General features: G+C 38.4%; 1 protein-coding gene and 1 non-coding gene across 2 annotated transcripts in view; one reads left to right on the top strand and one right to left on the bottom strand.

The window, feature by feature from the left end:
- The window catches only part of CLIC5 (chloride intracellular channel 5), a 167623-nt gene that overhangs the window by 10989 nt on the left and 138826 nt on the right, over positions 1-17808 (top strand). The gene's annotated exons all lie outside the window — the stretch shown is intronic.
- LOC129404591 (U6 spliceosomal RNA) lies at positions 3109-3215 on the bottom strand. Its single transcript, XR_008629981.1, has one exon. It is a non-coding gene; the product is annotated as a U6 spliceosomal RNA (small nuclear RNA).

Raw genomic sequence — 17808 nt, 5'->3', positions numbered from 1 at the left:
TCTTCCTATCTTTCCCTTAGTGTGCATGTGCGTGCGTGTGTGTGTGTGTGTGTGTGTGTGTGTGTGTGTGTGTTTTAATGGATTCTGGCCTAATCTTGAAGTTTTTAATCAACTCGGAGTTAACTTTTGTATATGGTGTGAGATTGGGACCAGCTTCATTATTTTGCATATGTCTAACCAGGTTTTCCAACACCATTTGTTGAAGAGGCTTTTCCCTACTGCAATTTATGCCTCCAGATCCTTTGTTCTAGACTAACAGTAAATCTGTATTTCTGAGGGTTTATTTCTGGGCTTTAAATTGTCTTCCATTGATCTGAGAGTCTTTATTTCAGTACCACAGTTCTGATTACAATAAGTTTAAAGTAAAATTTGAACTTGGGACAGGGATCTCTCTCTCTTTTTTTTTTTAGAATTGTGTTTGGTGTTTGTGAGTTTTATGATTCCATATAATTTCAGCGGTTTTGATGCAAATTGCATTGAATATATGTAATGCTTTTAGTAGGGTGGTTATTTTGACAATGTTAATTCTTCCAGTCCATGAATATGAAATAATTTTCCACTTCTTGGTATCCTATTTCTTTCAAGACTAACATAGCTTTCAGTGTATAAGTGTTTCATATCCTTTATTAAAGGATATCCTTGATTTCTAGGTTGTGTTTTCAAGCACTATTTTTTTCAAGCACTATTATAAGTGTGACTGTCTTTTATTTCACTCTCTTCTTGTTATTTGCAAATGCAAATGCAACTGATTTCTCTGTATTATTTTTTTAGTCTTCTACCTTTTGGGTTTACTTTTTCTAAGAGTTTTAATGCAGTATTTAGGTTACTATATGTATATTATTATGTCATCAGTAAATAGTGAAAATTTAACTTTTTCAGTTTGGATGCTTTCGATTTCTTTGTCATATCTAACTGCTGAAATGAAGACTTCCAAAACTGTATTGTGTAATCATGGAGAATGTGAAAATTCTTGCCTTTTGTCTGACCCCAGAGGGAAGGCTTTGTTTTTTGTCTATTGAGAATGATGTTAGGATTGGTCTGTTATAAATAGCTTTTGTATTCCTCTATCCCTACTTTGTTGAGGGTTTTAAATCATGAATTTATGGTAAATCTTACCAAAAAATTCCTTTAAATCTATTGATACGATCATATGATTTTTTATTCTTTCCTTTTGTTCATATGCTATATTGTATTATTTCATATGATAAATCATCCTTGCAGTCCTAAAATGAATTCCACTTGATCTTACTATAGGATCAGTTTGATAAATTGTTGGATTTGGGTTCATGATGGTTTTGTTGAGAATCTTTGTTCATTAGGAATATCTGTCTGTAGTTTTCTTTTTTGTCTCCTTTTGATATTAGGGTAATACTCACTTCATAGAAACTGTTAGGAAGAATTGTTTCATTGCTATTTTGGATGCTTTAAGAAGTTGGGGCAATAAGTCTTCTTTGCAAGTTTGATAAAACTTCTAATGAACCATTCTAGATCTGAGCTTTTGTTCATGGGGAGAGTTTTAATTATTGTTTTTTAATTTTCTTACTCATGATTGGTTTTCTACTTTGTCCTGATTCAATAGTGGAGGATAGTATGAACCTAATAATTCATGTATTTCTTCCAGGTTCTCTAGTTTAGTGACATAGGGCTCATAGTAACCTCATGATATTTTGTAGTTTTACTTTCATCTATAATTTTATTTATTTGGATTTTCTCTCTTTTTTCCCCTTATGAGTAGCTAAGGGTTTGCCAATCTTTTTTATCCTTTCAAACAACAACAACAAGAGTAGTATTCGTAGGGGCTGGAGCAATAGTACAGCGGGTAGGCCTTGCACTCAGACAATCCGGGTTCGATTCTCAGCATATCATATGATCCCCTGAGCACCACCAGGGGTAATTTCTGAGTGCATTGAGTGCAAATACAGGAGTAACCCCTGTGCTTCACTGGGTGTGACCCAAAAAGAAAAAAAAAGTAGTATTCCTAGTTCTATTAGTCTTTGTTTTTGTTTTCTTAATTTCTTATTAATTTATGCTCTAATTCTAATTATTTTTTCCTTTTACTTACTTTGTGATTAATTTGTTGTTCTTTTACTAGTTTCTCAAGCTATGAAATTAAGGTGCTTGTTAGAACTTCACCGTTTCCTTATGTAGGCCTGTATTGCTTTGAACTTCCCTCTTGGTAGTGTTTTTGCTGAATTCCATAGGTTCTGGTAGTTATTGTCTTCATTCTTGTTCTTCTAGATAGCATTTAAAAGTTTTATTTGATTTCCTCTCCGACCCAGTTGTTCTTTAACAATATATTACTCAGTTTCAAAATGTTGGCACTTTTCCCAATTTCCTTTAAATGGCTAATTTCTAGACTCATGGAACTTTGGTCTGAAGAAATACTTGATATGGTTTATATTTTAATAATTTATGGAAACTCAAAATGTGCTCACAATAAATGGTCTATCCTGAAGAACGTTCCATGTGAACTGAAGAAATCTGTATATTCAGCTTTTGAGAGGCTGAGGGTTTTGTACATATCTGTTAATCCCAGTTCTTCCAAATCCATTTCAAGTTTCTTTTTTAATTACTGATGTTTTTTTGATTGATCCAATACTTTGTTTTTATTGGAATTTTTAACTTAAGGCCCTTGATAACCATCAATATGTGCCAGGAGATTCAACAATAATTATAAAACCCTAAAATCTTTTTTTTTTTTGTGCAAGATTTTCTCTGGAAGTTCCATGAGCCCTCAATATTATTTCTCACTGTAATACTTTCTGTTTTTATGCCTTGTATATATAACTGTGGGAGGAAGCAGATATTCAATGGGAACTTTAGATAACTCATTTCCATTCCTGTGCAATTGGCCACTTCTTAAATCTAGTTAGCATCTAAGAAACCAGGAGAAACAACTTCAGGCATACTGAACTCCCAAATATTAGGTGCTTTTTATGATGATTCCTCTGCCTAGAGCATCTTCTTTCTTCTCTCTTTAAAAAAACTACCTCTAAATATACTCAGATTCTGTTATACCAGGGAGTAGTATACAAATTGTATACTCTCAATTGTAAATTGAGAGACACAGTTTAGCCTATAACAATGCTAAAATTATATCTTAATAAAAATGACATGGAACACATTCTTGAATTTGCATATCATTCTTACAATAGAGACCATGCTAATACTCTCTGTATTGTTTCAGTTTTAGTATATGTGCTACTAGCTAACACTATAATTACCTCTTTAGGTCTTTATAACTCTGAACACTTAAAGTCTGCTTTTAATCCATTCTCATATATCTGCTTTATGGCTACTTCAATGATGATTGAATGGATGAATAGAGGGGCTAAGTTGCTCCCAGGATCCTTATGACATTGGAGGAGGAGGAAGGCTTGTCTTAGTGGTCTACAGCTAGAATTAAAGTAGGTCTTCAAGCATTTTTGTACTTGTTTAGAAGAGCTGTTGTAACAAATTATCATAAACTTGGGAACTTAAGGAATTTATTCTCACAGTACTAGAAGCCCAAATTAGTTTTCTTCTCATCTTTTTCTCTTTTCAAATTTATGTTATTTATTTAAATATTTATTGATTGAGGGTCTGTGATTTACAGTACTGTTATTGGTAGTTACCATGTACATAATTCCAATACCATATCCATCACCAGTATACGCACCTCCCCAAGGGTCCCAATTTCCCTTTTTAGTCTACCACCACCACTACCACCCCCTGCTTCTGCTCTCAGTTATGTTGTCAAGGTCTCTTATGTTGGCTTTGGCCCTTTGTTGCTACTTTGCTGTGTATCTTTAAGTCTTATGAGTTTCAGGGCATTGTGTGTTTTCTTTTCTTTTTTTTAAACTTTTTATTAAATCACCATGTGGAAAGTTACAAAGTTCTCAGGTTTATGTCTCAGTTATACAATATTCAAACACCCATCCCTTCACCAGTGCCCATATTCCACCACCAAAAACCCCAGTATACCCCCCGCCCCCACCCCCTACCCCCTACTGTATAACTAATGAATTTCACTTCATTTTTTCTTTACCTTGATTACATTCCATAATTCAACACAAAACTCACTATAGTTGTTGGAGTTTCCACCCAAGAGAGACAGACCTACTACCAAGGAAGCATTTGATAATTAGTTTTCCATTGCTGGAAATGAAGAGATATGTAGCCCCACTACTACAAGTACATAACTCTCTCTTTTTTTTTTCCCCCCCTCATCCCCCTTCCCGCGCCTCATAGTATGGTGTATGCCACGCCGCGTCGGCCAGCGTGGGGCTTTTGCTTAGTTCACAGTCCAGAGAGGTGGCTGTTACATTAATAACCTTCAATATTTCAGCAAAAACTTACTGTTATTATTTGGAGTTTCCCCCCCAAGTCAGACCTGTTCAAAAGGAACCATTTCACATTGCAGACAATTATAAATGTTAAGTTGCGCGGACACGGCAACGTCCACACGGTTTTGGATTTCTGTATAAAGTCCAGGGAAAATTCTGCCAGAAATTACATAGCCCAGCTCACAGTCCCAGTGCATTGCTGAAAGAAGTCTCTGGAATCAAAGTCTTTAGGCGCAGAGGGTCTGCTTCACGCTCAGCGGCTCCGGATTTATCTGGGCTGAGGGCGTGCCGGTTACGCCCCCTTCCCATGAGTTCCTGGGAGCCCCAAAAGTAAAAACCAAATACCTCTGGGTTTGGAGTCATAGAAGATGGCGCCTGCCATGCGGTTGCCGCCAACCCGCCGTTTTCCATGCAGGAAGACAGGGTGGGGAGGAAAAAAATCCACCCCCTGGCAGCACAGAGTTGTAGCCCAGTTCGCAGTCCCAGTGCATTGCTATTAGATGCTGCGCTGGATGCCCGAATGTGTTAGATCTCTGGAATCAAAGTCTTTAGGCACAGAGGGTCCCTGTGTGTTTTCTTAAAGTTTGAAGTTTGAAGACTAGGCAATGGCAGAGTAACAATTGCTCTGACAGCTCCAGGTGTCCTTCCTTGCCTTTCTCAACTTCTGGTAGATCCTGGCATTCTTTAGTATAATTACATTCTTACGATCTCTATTCCATCACCACACCTTCTTGCATATATCTTTATATCTGACTTTTTTTCCCTCTCTCTAACAAAGACTTTCTGATAAATTTGGGCTCATCCGAATCCAGGGTCTTGTCTGAAGACTCTTAATTTAATAGCATCTATAATGATTCTTTTCAAATAAGTATTGTTATGCACTTTAGGTAGATAATTTTCTAGCAGTGGTGGTGGAAACTGTTCAACTGTTCCTGAAGGTTGGAACAAGATGAGTTGAAGCATTGGAATATCTCTGGACATGTGCAACTATTGCTGAGGGTCCATATTTGACACCAAATGTAAGGGGTTCCGTGAGTATTCACTGGACTGTTGGCACTTGCATCACATTCATTATCAGATATTCATGAACATGCTGACAGGTTCCTATCAACATTATGAAGTTGGGCAGATAGCCAGCAATCTGAGTTCTAATTCATTTATTTTTGTATTCTGAAGGAAAATCAGTTTCAAAGGACTTGAGGATTTGTTCAGTGATTGGTGTTTAAAAAAAATACAAGTGACTGCTTGCAGAAACAATGTCATCATAGCTAATTTATCCAAAACAGCTCCCCAACTTACTTTTGTGCTTCTTCATCCACATAATATATCAGGCTCTGCTCTGTCAATAAACATAGATGCCAAACAAAACATGGTGACCAGGAGAATATGAGTAGTGTAATCACTAGGGAAAAGAGCATCAACTGACTAGGGTGGGGCCACCAATAATAATATTGGGGTATGGGATTAGTTAGAGAGTAGCCCAGGGTGGATCCTTCCTTCCATTTTCAAAAGGGTAAGTTTCCCAGACAGTCAGCTCCTTGAGGTAAGGGACTATGTCTTGTTCCTTTGTGTAGCAGTATCCTGTGGGGTTTGGGGGTTATCCTAGTGGGCTCTGTAAATGGCAGACAAGTGAACAGAAGTCTCAAATAGCCTTGGAGTATCATCTTTTGGGTAAAAATAATAAGTTGGATACCTAAGTTTGTATTTAAGCCTTACCGTTCACTGACACAATCAAGTCTACCTTTGAACATCATGGTGTCCCAAACATTCTGTCCCAAACTGCTTAAAAGCATTTCTTGTCTCATCTCCCATCACACTTTTTCACTCATGATTTCCTAGGCATATTGAGATCCTACAAATTAGGTGCTTTTATGCTGATTCCTCTGCTGAGAGCATCTTCTTTCTTCTATCTAATTCCTCATCTTTGTTGGAAAACATCCTTGTAATTCTGAGTGGCACTTCCTCAGAGTTTACTTCCAACCTGGTGATTGTGGCCTCATAAGATTATCTTCTGGGTCAGGGTGTTCTCACATTCCATAGAGAAAGCACTCATCAGCCATATCATATTTACCAGTGTGTGCATGCCTATACATGCCCATTCTTGGCCATTATTGAACTAAATTTGAGTTGGTTACTCTGAGACTAATTCAGTTGTTTTCTTTTTCTATTTTTTTCTTTCTTTTTGATTTTTTTTGAGCCAGAACCTGTTGTGCTCTGTAAATGGGAACTGAAATAAACTAAAGTCTCAAATAGCCTTCCCCTGCCTCATAGAGTATCATCTTTTGGGTCAAAATAGCAAGTTGGGTACCTAACTTTCCATTTAAGCCTTGCCATTCACTGACACATTCAAGTCCACCTTTGAACATAAAATTCTTTTACTACTGGTAATGCTTAGGGAACCATATGCCACCTGGGAATTGAGTTGGGGTCAGCCACATGCCAGGCAAACATCTTACCCACTATAATATTTTTCTGGTCCTGTTAAGTTCCTTTTATAAAGGGAGAGATTATTTGCTTAACTCTGGGAAAGTTTGGTCAACATTCAATAAAAGGCCTTTCTCTCCCTTTACCCACAGATATGCCTGTGAGGTTGGATGGGTAGATGGTGAGTTCTGTAGAGAAATCAGCTGATTAAGGGTGGATAAGAGGAGACATTCATGCTCTCATTGTCCACTTTATCTCTTGCTCTGTGCTAGGGGTCATTCACTTTTTTAAAAAGCATTCTCTGAACTAGGATTTGAGAGGAATGTCCCAATATTGATTCTGACACTAACTAACTGTACACTTTGGGCAAAGTAGTTTGTACTCTTTGGGCATTAGTTTCTCCTTTTAGGACAGAAGCAATTAGGGTTAGTTGAGCTGAGAGCCCAGCTGTTCTAACCTGCAGTATATGCAAGCTTCATTCTCCCCTTCAGTATAGTGATCCATCTTCCATGGGACCTTCTCTTGATCTTAAATTTATATTAGTGTCATTGCTACATTTATAATGTCATTGCTATTATTGGCCTTCAGAAGAATATGTTGAATATTCTCTAAGGTAGTCCCATAACTTCTGAACAGTATGGGGAAGGAAAAAAAATAGTGAATAAAAAGAAACATATGCTTTCACATAGAAATTAGGCTTTGACTCAACTAATATTGTACAGGTTTAGAGGGCCCACAGACTTTTCTCCCCTTTAGAATAGGCTGGTTGTTTTGCATGATTCAAAAATTTAAAGGCTCAAAATGTAAAATATCTCCACACCGTATCTGCCTCAGACACCCCATTTCTATTTTTGAGGCAATTCATTCTACAAATGTCATGCACATATGTCCTGAAAGTAATCTTGTGCATATTCTGGCAAATATGTGTATGTTCATGTATCTGAAATTCTTTTGTTAATCCTTTATTGAATACAAATTGTGATACTGTATCACCTGTATCAATCACATTCTCTGCTATGTACCTTGCTTTGGAAGGAGTCAATTTGGAGGAGGTAGAAGGAAGCAGGGGGAAGTGGAGGGAGGTATAATTTACATTCACTAAGAATTCAGCTATTTTTTAAGTACGTACTTCAATGCATTTTAATATGCACATGTACACACACATCCATCCATAATATATATACATACCACCATAATGATAAATGATGATATAGAAATTTTTATCTCTCAAAATAATTCCCACTTGCTTTTCACCATGAATTTCCTCCCAGTTACCTTTAGATACCTGGAAGCTATGAATCTCCTAACACTATAGTTTGTCCTTTTAAGTAGCATCACTTAAATGAAATTAAACTCTATGTAAATTTGTATGTGTGGGTCCTTTGTCTTGTTTAATATAATCATTTATAATTCTGAGTTCTTTTTATAGTTGTAATATAATTTGTGTACCATATGTGCTCTGAAAATAGTTTATAAGTCTGTGTTTGACTTTCATTTCCATAATAACAGTTTTTTAACTAAACAGTATAATGTTTTTTAATTTTATCTGTGTTTGTACATATATTAGCAATTGGTTTCTTTCTTGAGGAGCATCATTCCATTGTATTGATAAATTGTAACTTATTCATGAATTCAATATTTGATGAATGTTTCCCTGTTTTGAGCTATTATTAATAATGATAAACTCACATAAGCTTTGTGTTGATTTTCTTTTGTTTTTATCTTGGGATATTTAAGAGTTAAAATATTGGATACTGTTTCACCTAATGAAAAATAAAATTGAGGAGGTAGAGAGATGGTCTAGATAGTGTAGCAGATAGGACACTTGCCTTGCATGTGGCCAACCAGAACCCCATAAAGGCTCCCAGGCCCATCCAGGAATGACCCCTGAGCACAGAACCAGGAATAAGTTTTTAGTACCTCTGGATGTGGCCGACCCTTCCCATGCTCCCCCCCCAATAAAAAACCAGAAGAAAATTTCAAATAATTTCAAAGTTAATTTTAGACTTTATATTAGATATTCTGGTTAATCTAGTTCTTTCCTTTCTAGCTAATGCTGTTGTCAAACTTTTAAATTTAGGCATACTGATAACCATTGGCTGTCTCTGCCAAGTGTGGCCCCCAAACCAAAAAATAAATAAATAAAATTAAAAGTGTGTTTCCTTTTACAAGGCCCTCACTTTTTAATAAGCCCATAAGATCCTCAAGTAAAGTGCACTTTACTTCCACCAAAGGTAATGTTGCTTTCAAGATATCTTTTAATACACAGATCAAAAGTGCTGAGTGTGAAATTGTATATGAATCATATTGTGTACACAAGAAAACGAACTGGCAGGCAGCTCTGCTCCCGGATGGCCTTCATAGTGCATGGGGCATAATTTTTGAGCTAAAACTAAGTGCTTTGTGCAATTTAGTGAAGACAAAGATTAGAAATCTGGGTTTTAAGTTATGTTTCACTGTAATTCTTTCTAAGCAGAGACTTCCACATCTCTTCATAAATCCGTGGGTCAGAGTGCCAGGCTTGTCCAAAGCTGTCAGCCTTGAATTATTGCTAAGGTTTGGTGCATAACAGTAACATAGTAACAGCAGAAATAAACAAGAGAATGCATGTTTTAGGAAACCACTTATGTTCTGAGGTTTCAATGCTAACAATTGAACAGTAAATATGTATGGTGGTAATGAGTAACTGACATGAGTGTTGAACTACAACTGCAAGGTTTTTTTGTTGTTATTCCTATACATGAACAACTTTTGTCTTGTTCTTCTCTGTTAGACAGGGAAGAATTTGGTGGATATTGCTTTTTTGTTTATGATAATAATCTTCTGTAAACCTCTTTGTCTCATTTGTGTTTCAAAATAAGAGCCACTAGCCACGTTGACTAATGTAAACTAATGTAAATTAAAAACAATAAATGTTCAGTTCCTCAGTCACACTAACCCCACTGCAAATGCTCAACAGCCTCCGGTCTATTATATTGGGAAGTGTAGCTTTGCAACATCTTGTCTTCACAGAAAGTTCTATAGAACAGAGCTAAGGTAGGGTGATCTGGGTTCAGATCTGGTAGGAAGGCCATTCAGCTATATGGACAGACCTTTATTCCCTGGTCTAAAAATGAAAGGTCAGGTAATCTTGTCTAGTAAGAGAGTGTTCATGCTTATAACATAAATAGATATATAAAAATTATTACAGTGGCAAACAATATCCTTACTACAGATAAACATGAACTTATGGGTTTTAAATGGCAGTGTTGAAGCAAAACTGCATAATTATAGTTAACCCTGCAGTAGTCCACTTATAAATGGATTATTTTACAATAAATATAAATATATTCGTCATTTTCTTTACTTTATAAATAACATTTTTATCTTAGCCTACTTTAAATATAAGATTATGGTATATGAAATCTATAGCATATGAAATGTATGAATTGTTATGATCTAGGCAGAGCTTGTGGTCAGCAGAAGACACATTTCTGAAGATAGTCTTTGTTCCCAGGGAGTTAAGAATTGTATATGGGGGGCTGGAGCGATGGCACAGCGGGTAAGGCATTTGCCTTGCACGAGGCCGACCCGGGTTCGATTCCCAGAATCCCATATGGTCCCCCAAGCACAGCCAGGAGTGATTCCTGAGTGCAGAGCCAGGAGTCAGCCCTGAGCATCACCAGGTGTGACCCATAAAGCCAAAAAAAAAAAAAAGAATTGTATATGGAATTTCAACAGCCGAAGGGTGGACTGTCTCCGTCTGTATGTTGCTTAATGATGCACAAAACTCACGAATTTCTCAATAAACTTGTCAATATCAACTGACCTTGCTTGAGCAAGGTCTGTATGACAAGTGTTAGTCATCAAATCTGCACTGGCCTTGAGGGATGAAGATGCTGTGTCGCTAAATATATATTAAAAAAATAAAATACGAAAGGCCATGCCACTTCCCCCACCCGGGGGAGGCCAATGGTGATGGGCAGGTGAAGGAAGGAACGAGGACCAGGTTGGCTAATACCAATTGCAGTTTATTCCAATCTCCTCTCCATTTTCCTCTGATTCTCCTTCTGCCTTTCTCTTTCTGGGTACCCCCAGTCCACTCTCACAGCCTAGTTTATGTAGAAATCATGTAGGATGGGGATACAAAGATGGGGTTGAACATTAATAAATCAACAGAGAGGTAAGGCCACTCCTCAGGAGATTAACTCAAAGACAGAATCTCACCTAAAGTGATTACTCCAGATTACTCCAGATTACTGTGCTGCTTTCTTCTTTCCTCAGCTGATATCACTGTATCACTGTCATCCCATTGCTCACAGATTTACTTGAGTGGGCACCAGTAACATCTCCATTGTGTGATTTGTTACTACTGTTTTTGGCATATCGAATATGCCACAGGTAGCTTGCCGCTGTGCGGGCGAGATACTCTCGGTAGCTTGCTGGGCTGTCTGAGAGGGGCACAGTACACCCTGAATGGAATCCTGCCCTTGATCAGATCTCCTAGTAATCTGGAATCGAACACGGGTCGGCCTCATGGAAGGCAAATGCCCTGCCTGCTGTGCAATCACTCCAGCCCATTTTGATGCCAGGGTAGCTGACAGCTTTCCCTGAGTCCATTCCGTCCCTTGTTGGGACCCTGCTTTTAGGGTGCTAGGAACTCAGGGCAACTGAGGCTTAAGTCGAGAAAGCAGATGTTCAGGAGTGAATATTATTCAGATTCAATTAACTCCCAAGTTACATAAGCATAATATTAACTGTCTTCCTGTCTCCATACAAAGAGGACATTGCTTTAAAGTAAACTATGCAAAAGACATAAGAGAAGAAGAAAAGGAATATTTAACTTACAATACAAGTTTAGTGTCCTTAGAAGAATCTGACCTTACAAATTAACATAATCTGATTAGGGGATAAAGGTGAATAACTGGGTGGAGAGGAGAGCACAAAGAAGAGGTTACAGATAAAGAAAGAAATGGGAGTCACTCAGGAGCACTGTGATGGGTGTAACCTGAGAAACCTAAGCTCCCTGTGCCAAGGGAGAAAGGACAAACCAATGTTATCCTACAGTTAACTGCAGTGTTATATATAGTATCAAGCCTGGAACCGAGACAGAGAAATTAGGGCCCACCTCTTCAGTTCGAACATCTTACAGATCTTACAGATTGAAGCAGGGAGCATTGTATGGGGTGAAGGCTGTTTACAGAAAGTAAACAAGGATTAAGTTTGAACACTTCCTGCAATTGTAGTAAGTTCTTATATCGCAATAAAATTTTTTATAGATACAGAAACGATGATTTGGGCAGGGGTGGATTTTACAGTCAGTCTTACCCTCATTATCTTAGACAGAAAGGAAGTGGAAACACTGGCAGATTAAATGCCTGGCTCAGAATCTCCCAAACAGACCTTGAAGTTGTCATCTGGAACGCCAAGCCAGTCCCCTGTTTGGTAAAAAAGGAGTATGGAGTTTGGCACACTGATGCTAGGGTGCCATAAGGGGGAAAAATTCAGTATGAAGAACAACAATTGAATTCCCTCAGACTCACGCTTTTCAAGCATTGGTTTCAAAGCAGAACAGACCCTTTTATTCAGCAAAAGGTTTTGAATGAGAGCCACTGACCCATTGACGAAAATAGCTTTGGACGGGGTTTCTCGGGGTTTCTTGCTGACTTGCCGTATGTAGCTCAGCTACCTGAGCTTGCATTTCCTAGAGTGGATATCTAGTTCTCAGAGGTTGTAAATCATCAAATCTCAATTCAAAAACTCTTCAGAGCAAGATTACAGAATGGAATGCCTCTCCCTGGGTAAAGTTCTGCCAGCCTCCTGAAGCAATAGGTCCCAGCAGCCACTGCGGACAGCCACTAAAAATAGTCACAGTATAAAAGCCCAGCTCCCAGGCCTGTTGGAGCAAATAGTTCACTGAAAAAAGAAGTGCAGACTGTGATAAAGCTTTGCCTGATGTTTCAGATATACACCACATAGCTAATGAACACAAACACGATATGTTCTCTGAAATTATTAACGCCAACACCGACCTCAACAACTGAAATAGATTTTATGGGTGAGACTTGCGGTCTCTTTCTAACTGTGATGGATTTTAGGGGTTTTCTAGTGAAACTCAGCTGACAGATGGGCAAAGAGAAGTGGTCCCTTAGCCGCATATTGTTGTTCTGTCTTTATATATTTCTCCCATTTATTCATTCAGTAAATATTGGTTGAACATGACTCAATTAATTTAAAATTTCCCAATTCATTAAGGGTCTTTACCCAAATGTCTTTCTCCCACAGCCAAATTGCACCACTTTACTGGTTCCCTTTTCTCCTGTTCGCTTGATAACCTTCACATTTTACTCGATCTATTCATTGTCTGTCTTCCCTTCTGACATCTTGGCCAGCTTCAAGGACAGAGCTTTGCTTGTTTGGGGTTTGGCACTGGAGTGCATTGGACTGAGAATGTTTTCTGCCTGCTGTGTCTCTGCCCCTTGTTTTCTCTGACATCTCTTCCTATAACTTACATTGGTTAGATATTGTCTCATCTGTAGTTGGCCTCTCCTATTTTCACACTCTCTCTTTTCTTTCTGAATTTCTGGATTTTTCCAGATTTCCCCTTTGTCACTTTTGGCAGTTACATTAATTCCTATTGACTGTTTTATTCTCTAATTACTCTTTTTTCATGCAGAAGGAAACAAAGGGATGCTATAAGGTGAGAATGAAGATATAGGAGAAGTCAAGTCAATAATCCTCCCTTCGGGATGGGCAGGAAGGGAGTTAAATTGCAGAAAGATGAAAACTTCACTTTGGTACAGTCACACCCCACCAGAAGCCTCAGCAATTCCTGGCTCATCACATGGCTTTCTGGGGAGAAGAACTGTTGGAAATGCCACCTCCATCCAGAGAAGGGGGAATTAGCATCCAAGCAGCAGTTACTCTAAGGGAAGCACAGTCTCAACATAGTACCTATTGGCACAACTCCAAGGTTGACCAAAAGCAGGACCAATTGTAGGATCTTTGTAGGGAATATGGCCCCCATCTCCTCTGCAACCCCATTCACCTGGAATATACTTGTCTCTTTTTTCTATTAGGAGTCATGCTGCTTTCTCTCCTCCAGATTTTTCTAGGGCTAGAGTGACAGCACAGTGGGTAGGGTGTTCGCCTGGCATGCAGCTGACCCGAGTTCGATTCCTCCGCCCCTCTTGGAGAACTCGGCAAGCTACTGAGAGTATCTCACCCTCACTGGCAAGCTCCCTGTGATGTATTTGATATGCCAAAAACAGTAACAACAAGTCTCACATGGAGACATTACTGGTGCCCGCTTGAGCAAATCGATGAGCAATGGGATGACAGTGACAGATTTTTCTAAGTCTCTTCCCCATTAGTCACCCTGTCTCATTTTGTGAGTTTATTCCTTTTCCTGTTTTTTCACTGCTATTTCAGCAGAATGTCTGGTGAATCTATGCATATAAAATTATCAATGATATTTTAAACCAAGTGTTCTAAATGTGGTTTGGGCATCACTGAATTTAAATTTTTTTAAGCAGGATTTTTTTACTGTAGGACTTCTCAGCACTTATAATTGGCAAATATGTACTGCAGTTAACTAAGGGAAGGTATATATGGAACATTCCCCAATTACTGACAATAACTTTTTACCAGGGAAATCTTGTCATACTAGTGTTTTTAAAAAATGCTAATATAGAGAATAGGGCATTAATATATGGTCTTATGCTAGCTCTGGGATTGAAAGATACTAGAGGTTAACAATGTTTGTTGATTGTAAGTGCTAAAATAGATTGAATATGTAGATTATATAATTACCCACCCCTTCAGCATAATGAATAGATTTACTTAGTTATGATAACTACACTCAGTGAATGCTGTGTAAATAACAACCAGATTAAATCCACCCATAACTACTGGGTTACCTTTGGTAACTTCCCTTCTTTGAACCTTAGCATCCTTGTCTCTGATATGAAAAGAATATCTGTCCCATTCCTATATAAGGTTGTTGTGAGTATCAAGACAAAATATGTGAGACAGTGCTTTATAAGGTGTAGGATACTACACAAACACAAGGAGTTGTTCCTGTAAAATTCAGTGACCATGTGACAGGATATAGACCGTGAGTGTTATTTGAGTATTTTTCTAAGAATATCAAAGGACTGGTTACCTCATCATCTTGCCTCTAGAGTTGATTGAACCACAGGCTTGCAGGAAAGAACATTGAGAGGAAAAGGAGAGAAATTCTGGACACTTATATGGCTGCACATAAAGTAAATTAGAACTAGATCCTCATTTTTCAAGTGAGACATTGAGGTTAAAGACTCTAGGATATCTTTAGTTCTAACGAAGTCCCACGATGTCATTTCACCTACCTTGCTTATTTTATTTATTTATTTATTTATTTATTTATTTATTTATTTTGCTTTTTGGGTCATACCTGGCAATGCACAGGGGTTACTCCTGGCTCTACACTCAGAGTCACCCCTGGAAGTGTCAGAGGACCATATGGGATGCTGGAAATTGAAGCCTGGTCGGCCGCGTGCAAAGCAAACACCCTACCCGCTGTACTATTGCTCCAGCCCCAAACTTGCTTATTTTAGATGTGTAGAAACTGTGACCCAGAGAGAGAAAATAATTTGCCCTCAATATTACTGAGAGAATGGTAAACAGAACTGGCAAGTGGGTTTCTAAGTTTTACATAACTGTGTTATATGTCAAGTCCTGGGACTCCCACTGCTCTTGGTCAAACAGCTTCCTAAGGTGGGGCACGGTTTCGAGCTTCACAGTGTTCAGAGGAAAGAGTAACAGCAAGCACTAGAGGAGAGTTGATTACTAAAGACTCGTGTGTCCAGTCAAGGGTTCTAATGCATCAGAGATAAAACTCACCGTTGATGGTAGATGTAGAAGAAAATAATTGTTGTCGATGGTATTTTCTCCTTTCACCTCACGATAAGGAGATTTTATGTAGCATACACATAAAACACATATTTTGGATTTGCTTAAATTAAGAATCATTATTTAATTTTGGGCATCACGATTTACAATACTTCTAAGGTAGGGTTTCATACATATAACATTCCAGCACCTCAGCCTCCACCCATGTCTGCTTCTACCCGGCATTATCTAAATACCCCCCAACTTCTACCTCCAACCCTCAACCCCCTGCCATGTATACACTTAACTTTGCATATACTTTGGGTAGATTTATACATGTTTATTCACATTCAAAATGTTTTGAGAAGTACATATATTCATAGGGCTGGAGTGATAGAGCAGTGGGTAAGGCGTTCGCCTTGCACAAGGCTGACCCGGGTTCGATTCCTCCGCCCCTCCTGGATAGCCCGGCAAGCTACCAAGAGTATCTCACCTGCACAGCAGAGCCTGGGAAGCTCCCTGTGACATATTCGATATGCCAAGAACAGTAACAACAATCTCACAATGAAGACGTTACTGGTGCCCGCTCGAGCAAATCAATGAGCAATGGGATGACAGCGACAGTGACAGATTATATATTCACATAAGGTAAAGAATCTGTTATAAATATCCTGGGTAATTTTTGACCCTAACAGCCCCAAGAGAAGAAGGTGTCTATTACAGAATCCACCTACTTGCAATGGGCTGTGGCTACTCAGATCATCTTCAAAGTGACTCAAAGCGCATAGTGCTTCCTTTTTTGGTTTTGGGGGCACACCCAAGCCATGCTCAGATGCTAGTCCAGGCCCAAGCAGTACTTAGGTGGCCCTGTGGGCTTGGGATAGAACCCGGGCCTCCTGAATACAAAGTCTGTGCTGAGCCTATTGATCTATCTCTCCATCCAACCCATACTCTTTGTTGTGTCAAATAAATAGAAGTTTCCCACTTCCTTGGCAACAAGGTTTATTTAGCTTTGAAATATTAGCCTTGTAATTGGAAGGCCAATACATCTATTAGCGTTTTAATTTCTAAAGTTTATGGGGCAGCAAATTGTTTTGGCATCTATTAGTTAACTCTGCCCTATGAGGAGATGATGCAATCTTGGCAATTAGTGGGCACTGCCTCTCATTAGGAGCAGTAATGGGACGACGTGGCTGCACATCTCAGGATGCCAAGTTTATTTCATGATTGGACACATGGCAGATTGTCTTGGCTTCCATTTCTTGGAAGATCTTTATAAAGATCTTTATAAAATCCTTCCCCCTTTTCAAATTTATGTTCTGAAATACAATTTAACAATGAGAGGACAGCGCATTCCGTGTTGGGTTTGGGTGTCTCGCCCTGGCATGCTCTGTCCACAGTATGGGTTTATCAGAAGGGTGTGCTTTCAGAATTAACAGAGACTCAGAGGAGCTCCAAGAAGGACCAGGGGACAGTTCAATAAATATTCTCCTCAGATCTATGTGCTTCAGAGATAATGATTCCCTGTACCTACGAGAAATATCTATATTATTCTTAAGAAATATCTATATCTATGTTATTTCTGAAGGTAAATCCCACAGAACATAAGTTCCTTGACATAGTCCACAAATAAATTTTAAAAATAATCCTATAAGCAAATATATTTGAAAACATTACCCATTTTCTTCTTACAGATTCCAAGCCCATTTTTGCCCAGTAAGAGAGAGGAGAAATCAGTCAAGAAAACATAAAAATTTTAAAACAGTACTTCTCAACAATTTGGAAATTAAATCCAATAATAGCACTAGAAAAGAACTGGTATATTCTAGGTTTTCTGACTGGGAAAATTTGTACAGTACATAAAAATTTTGATGACAAAACAGAGATTTTTGGTTTAAATAAAATTGATATTTATTTATTTCAATGGAATCACCATGAGATACACAGTTACAAGGTTGTTCATGATTGGTTTTCAGTCATACAATGTTCCAACACCTGTCCCTTCACCAGTGCACATTTCCCACCACCAATGTCCTCAGTTTCCCTCCTGCTACCTATCCCACCTGCCCCCACCCTCGTGCCTCAGCCTACCTCTATGGCAGGCACTTTTCTTCTTTCTCTCTTTCTCTCACTCTCTCTCTGAAATCAATATTTTTAAACTTAAGACAATTTAGCTAACTAGTTTTTTTCACTTGTTAAAATTAGTTCT

This window comes from Sorex araneus, chromosome 4 (genome assembly GCF_027595985.1).
Source record: "Sorex araneus isolate mSorAra2 chromosome 4, mSorAra2.pri, whole genome shotgun sequence".
Lineage (NCBI taxonomy): Eukaryota > Metazoa > Chordata > Mammalia > Eulipotyphla > Soricidae > Sorex > Sorex araneus.
This window is presented reverse-complemented; position numbering and strand designations above follow the sequence as displayed.